Here is a 7,500-nt window from a genome sequence, read left to right on the forward strand (position 1 = left end):
CACGCATGGATTTAAAATTAATTCTCCCATCTTAATGATATCTGAAATTAATTCTCCCATCTTAATGATACACTTCCTCTCTCACTCTCAGCAACATCATACTCTACTTAACATGTTTTTGTTCTGGAACAAAAATAATACTTCCAGTATGTCAGTCAAGTTTGTATGTTGGCTGTACTTAGATCTGAGACTGTGGGCTCGGATTAGCTGTACATTTCATTTATGTCTTTGCTACATGTATTGTTATAGTATGTGTTGTTCATGACACAGCCAACTGAGCAAGGTCATTCTTGGACTGAAATGAGTAACTGAAAGGAGTTTTAGCAAACTTTTTTTTCCACAAAACACGGTATTTTGTAAAACTAGAATAGGACCGAAAGTAGTATACAAAAAAGGAATAAAATAAAATTATATATATACACATATTATATAAAATTATATATATAAATAAAATTATATATATACACATATATAAAGATTACCCCAGAAAACAGGTACTTATCTCTACAGAAAAGATAGTGGACAGCTCGAATTCAGACGGAGATGGAGACAAAGACAAACAATAAAGACAGGCTGACAGGTCCAAGCACCCTGTCCATCGTGATAAAGAGCTCGTAGTATCTATTTTTTTTTCTTTCTGTTATTCCAGAACGAACACTACATTATCAAGTCAAAGTTAGTACCTTTGGTCCCCTTTGAAATTCGCTCTTTATTGCGATGGCCGCAGACACGCTAACGACCCTTCAGTTGTAACGTGGCTTGTTTAAAAAAAAAAATAAAAATAAAAAATAAAAAAAACAAACAGGAAGTAGGTCATACGACGGACTGATCGCCTATTTCAATACATGTTTATGATCGTGTTGTTTCTTTTGTTGTTCAGCGTACGGATGAGCGCTGTACTGTATTGTATTGTATTGTATTGTATTGTATTGTATTGTATTGTGTTGCATTGTATATCGTATTGTAATGCATTGTATTGTAATGTGTCGTATTGCATCATGTTGTATTGTAGTGTAGTGTTGTTGTTTTTTTTGTTGTTGTTGTTTTTTGTTTCGTTTTTGTTTTTTAACAACCTATTTCTTTGATTGAAATTGGGGGCCGGTCTGTCCGTGCATGCCAGCACAGTACAATGCAACATTTTATGTATGCAAGTGTATTTGCTTTCACCAGCAAAAGTGAATTTTTTTTTTCTACATACTGGGAAAATGTCCCTGTGACCCTATTGTTATTAAAGAAAAAAAAAAGTAAGTGCTAAAAAGCAGATATCTAACTTTTGCAAAAAACCCAACGCGCTCAAAAGGCTTTGAAAGTATTTCCCAATTTTGTGTAAAAAAACAAAAAAAAAAAAAAAAAAAAAAAAAAACATAAAATGGAATATGACTATGCAAAGTAAGTAAATAACTGAATACATTTAAAAAAAGAAAAAAGGAAAATGAAAGATACGCAGTAGGCACATGGCTGGGAAATCACACACACACACACACACACACACACGCGCGCGCGCACACACACACACGCATGCACGCGTGCACGCAAGCACAAACACACTAACACAAACACACACACACACACACACACACACACACACACACACACACACACACACACACACACACACACACACACCGCACATGCAACAGACTCACAGTCATCAAAGCCCAACCCTCAACATATGTACACAGAAAGAGAGAGAGAGAGAGAGAGAGAGAGAGAGAGAGAGAGACAGACAGACAGACAGACAGACAGACAGACAGACAGACAGACAGACAGACACGAACATTGGCATTCAGAGACGAAGAATATATAATGATGTATCCAAACTTTCACCGAAAACAAGCCCACACGTCAAGACAAAGAATCTGAGAAAGAGATTACGCTCAGACGTCCAGTAAATTAAAAAAACAACAACAAAAAACAAGCTAAAAGTCTCACAACAACACCCCCCCGCCCCCCACCCCCCCACCAAACCACCCCACACTTCATCCTTAACACATACCCCTCCTCCCCTACCCCCTCCAAATCCGTCCCCCTACCCACACCCAAGAACCATGACCCTAGATCTTGATTTATGGTTCCGTATATCCGAATAAATCATTACTAGCAGACATGATGATGACACTTTCCAAAGCCGTAGATCATCGGGAAATAGAGGCCCTATGGGTTGAAGAAGATTAAAGTAAAACAAAAACAAAAACTTAGCAAATTCAGCTTCGGAAATACCGTGTTTATGTGTGTGTGTGGGGGGGGGGGGGAACTTCCTTGTTTTGGTGTGTGTGTGTGTGTGTGTGTGTGTGTGTGTGTGTGTGTGTGTGTGTGTGTTGTGACTTGGGCGTGCGTGTTCATGCCTATTGTGTGCGTATGTTGGTTTGTGAGTGTAAGCGTGTGTGTGTGTGTGTGTGTGTGTGTGTGTGTGTGTGTGTGTGTGTGTGTGTGTGTGTGTGTGTGTTTGTGTGCGTCTGTGTGTGTGGGTGTGGGTGTTTGTGTCTGTCTGTCTGTTTATCTGTGTCTGCGTATGTGTGCGTTCGTGTGTGTGTGTGTGTGTGTGTGTGTGTGTGTGTGTGTGTGTGTGTGTGTGTGTGTAATTGTGCCTTTTGCATGTTTTTGAGGTGTACGCATATACATAACGCGCTCACTTATTTTCCCTAATATTTATCTCTTTTTTTTTTTTTTACTATCGATTTTGAGTACCCTTCGAAGTTTGAAAAACGCCACCCGTGAGAGCCCATTACATATCGAGCAGGCAAAAAAAAAAAAGCAACCACCAACAAGCATTAACTAGAACCCTTCCCAGTTATGTCGATCAGGTCGCTGACTCCCTAATCTGTAAGCTCTCCTGATTGACACAGGAAAATTTACTGCGCGTTTACATGTCTACCTTGTTTGTTTGTGTTTTTTTAAAAGAGTATGAGCCAGCTAAGTCATTAGACTCCTCCTGAACAGTAATGTTGACGATGGATCTGATGTGTCGCACACTTTTCCAAAGGTTGAAGGCTGTCGTTGATTTGTCATTCTCTGGAAGGGAGATTTATTTATTTATTTATTTATTTATTTATTAGCAGAACAACAGGCTCAGTGGAAGAGAGGTCATGACCGCTTACATTGTTCAGCCGTTTTGTATGCTCGTGTTGGCGGTTGTGTGTGTGTGTGTGTGTGTGTGTGTGTGTGTGTGTGTTTCATGACATCACTCTTGTTATTTCTATGGTGGTGTGTGTAAAAGATTTTGTATTTGTATTTCTTTTTATCACAACAGATTTCTCTGTGTGAAATTCGGGCTGCTCTCTCCCCTGGGAGAGCGCGTCGATGTTGACATTACAATGTTTCATTGCCCCCCCGGGGGCAAATGGAATGAACTTTTTGTCTTACCTTGCCTTGCTTTGCCTTGCCCTTGCCTTGCCTTGCATTGCCCTTACCTTGTCTCGCCTTGCCTTGCCTTTTCTTGCCTTACCTTGTCTTGCCTTGCCTTGACTTATCTTGCCTTGTCTTGCCTTGCCTTGCATTGCCTTGCCTTTGCTTGCCTTGTCTCACCTGTCTCGCCTTGCCTTGCCTTGTCTTGTCTTGCCTTACCTTGCCTTTCCTTGCCTTGCCTTGCCTTGCCTTGCCTTGCCTTGCCTTGTCTTGCCTTGCCATGCCTTGTCTTGCTTTGCCTTGCCTTTCCTTGTCTTGCCTTTCCTTGTCTTGTCATACCTTGCCTTGCTTTGACTTGTACCTAGCAGTGGATTAGACAGACAGCCGGATTGCACGGATTTGCGGGTTGTGGTTGGTTCGTTGTTCTGTTGCGGGGATTGTGAATCGATTATTCAAGATTGAATTGAAAAAGGGGGTGTTGTTGACCATGGTTTTGGAAAGTGGAGTGTGTGTGCGTGCGTGCCGGTGTTGGATTGCATTGTGTGGTAATTTTTTGTGGTGTTGTGTAGTCTGGTGGTGGTGGTGGTGGTGGTGGTGGTGTGTGTGTGTGTGTGTGTGTGTGTGTGTGTGTGTGTGTGTGTGTGTGTGTGTGTGTTTGTTTGTTGTGTGTGTGTGTGTGTGTGTGTGTGTGTGTGTGTGCGCGCGAGTCTGTGTCTCTGTGTGTGTATGTCTGTGTGTGTGTGTGTGTGTGTGTGTGTGTGTGTGTGTGTTATACGGTAAATATTACTGTCATGCCAGTAATCTGTACATACCACACCCATTATCACACATAAATTATCTTCCAGGGAAAACTTTTTTTTCTGATTCTGATTCACACATAAATTATCTTGCAGGGAAAACTTTTTTTCTGATTCTGATTCACACAGAAATTATCTTGCAGGGAAAACTTTTTTTTTCTGATTCTGATTCAGACATAAATTATCTTGCAGGGAAAACTTTTTTTTCTGATTCTGATTCACACATAAATTATCTTGCAGGGAAAACTTTTTTTTTTCTGATTCTGATTCACACATAAATTATCTTGCAGGGAAAACTTTTTTTTTCTGATTCTGATTCACACATGGATTATCTTGCAGGGAAAACTTTTTTTCTGATTCTGATTCACACATAAATTATCTTGCAGGGAAAACTTTTTTTTTCTGATTCTGATTCACACATAAATTATCTTGCAGGGAAAACTTTTTTTTCTGATTCTGATTAACACATAAATTATCTTGCAGGGAAAACTTTTTTCTGATTCTGATTCAGACATAAATTATCTTTCACACATAAATTATCTTCCAGGGAAAACTTTTTTTTTCTGATTCTGATTAACACATAAATTATCTTGCAGGGAAAACTTTTTTTCTGATTCTGATTCACACAGAAATTATCTTGCAGGGAAAACTTTTTTTTCTGATTCTGATTCAGACATAAATTATCTTGCAGGGAAAACTTTTTTTTCTGATTCTGATTCACACATAAATTATCTTGCAGGGAAAACTTTTTTTTTTCTGATTCTGATTCACACATAAATTATCTTGCAGGGAAAACTTTTTTTTTTCTGATTCTGATTCACACATAAATTATCTTGCAGGGAAAACTTTTTTTTCTGATTCTGATTCACACATAAATTATCTTGCAGGAAAAACTTTTTTTCTGATTCTGATTCACACATAAATTATCTTGCAGGGAAAACTCTTTTTTTTCTGATTCTGATTCACACATAAATTATCTTGCAGGGAAAACTTTTTTTTCTGATTCTGATTCACACATAAATTATCTTGCAGGGAAAACTTTTTTTTCTGATTCTGATTAACACATAAATTATCTTGCAGGGAAAACTTTTTTTCTGATTCTGATTCACACATAAATTATCTTGCAGGGAAAACTTTTTTTTTTTCTGATTCTGATTCAGACATAAATTATCTTGCAGGGAAAACTTTTTTTTTCTGATTCTGATTCACACATAAATTATCTTGCAGGGAAAACTTTTTTTTTTCTGATTCTGATTCACACATGAATTATCTTGCAGGGAAAACTTTTTTTTTCTGATTCTGATTCACACATAAATTATCTTGCAGGGTAAACTTTTTTTTTCTGATTCTGATTCACTCATAAATTATCTTGCAGGGAAAACTTTTTTTTTCTGATTCTGATTAACACATAAATTATCTTGCAGGGAAAACTTTTTTTCTGATTCTGATTCACACATAAATTATCTTGCAGGGAAAACTTTTTTTTTTCTTATTCTTATTCAGACATAAATTATCTTGCAGGGAAAACTTCTTTTTTTTCTGATTCTGATTCACACATAAATTATCTTGCAGGGAAAACTTTTTTTCCGATTCTGATTCACACATAAATTGTCTTGCAGGGAAAACTTTTTTTCTGATTCTGATTCAGACATAAATTATCTTGCAGGGAAAACTTTTTTTTTCTGATTCTGATTCACACATAAATTATCTTGCAGGGAAAACTCTTTTTTTTCTGATTCTGATTCAGACATAAATTATCTTGCAGGGAAAACTTCTTTTTTTCTGATTCTGATTTACACATAAATTATCTTGCAGGGAAAACTTTTTTTTTTCTGATTCTGATTCACACATAAATTATCTTGCAGGGAAAACTTTTTTTCTGATTCTGATTCACACATAAATTATATTGCAGGGAAAACTTTTTTTCTGATTCTGATTCACACATAAATTGTCTTGCAGGGAAAACTTTTTTTCTGATTCTGATTCACACATAAATTATCTTGCAGGGAAAACTTTTTTTCCGATTCTGATTCACACATAAATTGTCTTGCAGGGAAAACTTTTTTTCCGATTCTGATACAGACAGACTGAACATTTTGGGTGGGAATGTTTCGGTGTTCTGTCGTTTTGGTAATCATTAATGAAGAATTAATGGAGACGTTTGACCGTGGCTTGGACAGTGGGTCATGAATTGTGTGTGTGGGAAGGAGTGTTTGTGTGTGGGTTTTTGTTTGTTTGTTTGTTTGTTTTGTGTGTATGTGTATGTGTGTGGGGGGGGGGGGGGGGGGGGGGGGCAGGGGGCGGGTGGATGTGCGTGCGTGCGTGTGTGTGTGTGTGTGTGTGTGTGTGTGTGTGTGTGTGTTGCTTTTGTTGTGTATGTGTGTGTGTGTGTGTTTCATGTGTGTGCGAGAGATAGAGAGAGAGAGGGCGCGCGTGCGCGCGTGTGTGTGTCCATGTGTGTGTGTGTGTGTGTGTGTGTGTGTGTGTGTGTGTGTGTGTGTGTGTGCGTGCGTGCGTGCTTGGAGAATGCCAAACGACTGAATTCGGATATAACACAGACTACACTGGTCACTTTATGCGACAATGAGGATGAAGTAGAAGGAAAAGAAAAAGGAGGAGGAGGAGAGGAGGAGGAGAGGAGGAGGAGGAGGAAGAAAACAAATATTTCGCATTTTCTTCCTCTGTCTGTTTGTCTCTCCCTGTTCTTTTAAAACCAGTTAACCATGCGAAAACGACGGAAGTGATAATCTTCGTCTCAACTCCCCCCCTCCCCCCCCCCCCCCCCCCCCCCCCCCCCCCCCCTCCTCCAGCCATTGGAGAGCAACATCCTGTGTAAACAGAGAGAAGGGATGTGATTAGACCTGGCAATAAAAAAAGAAGGGGAAGATTACTCTTCTACTCTCCTCTTTTTCCTCTTTCCTCTTTCCTCATGCGCGCCCCCTGTGCAAATGACAATCCGCGTTACTTGATGGAAGGAAAACACGAACAAGGAAGGAAGGAAGGAAGGAAGGAAGGGAGGATGGTGTCAGTGTCGCGTAATAATCATAGAAAAACAGTCGTTGCCCAAATAAAGCAAAGATGCGTGCGTTTTGTATTAATAATAATAATAATAATATCCCCGGAATATGAGAGGCGCTTTTTAAAAAAAAATTAATTATTTTATTTTATTTTTTGTTTGACAGAACGAAGAAGGAACGACACTATTGTTCAGTTGTTTTCGCTCCTCCGTGTTGTTGTTTTTTAATTATTATTATTATTTGTTGTTCTTGTTCATTTCTTTGCTTTCTTTCTTCTTTTTTTTTCTTTTTTTTTTCTTTTTTTTTTTTGCATTTGTTTGTGTTTTTGTTGTTGTTATTGT

The 7,500-nt window shown here is 38.5% G+C and overlaps 1 protein-coding gene across 1 annotated transcript in view; it reads left to right on the forward strand.

Moving 5' to 3' along the window:
* LOC143284280 (uncharacterized) overlaps positions 1-7,500 on the forward strand; it is a 42,367-nt gene that overhangs the window by 3,878 nt on the left and 30,989 nt on the right. The window lies entirely within an intron of this gene.

The sequence above is a fragment of the Babylonia areolata genome, chromosome 7, assembly GCF_041734735.1.
Source record: "Babylonia areolata isolate BAREFJ2019XMU chromosome 7, ASM4173473v1, whole genome shotgun sequence".
Lineage (NCBI taxonomy): Eukaryota > Metazoa > Mollusca > Gastropoda > Neogastropoda > Buccinidae > Babylonia > Babylonia areolata.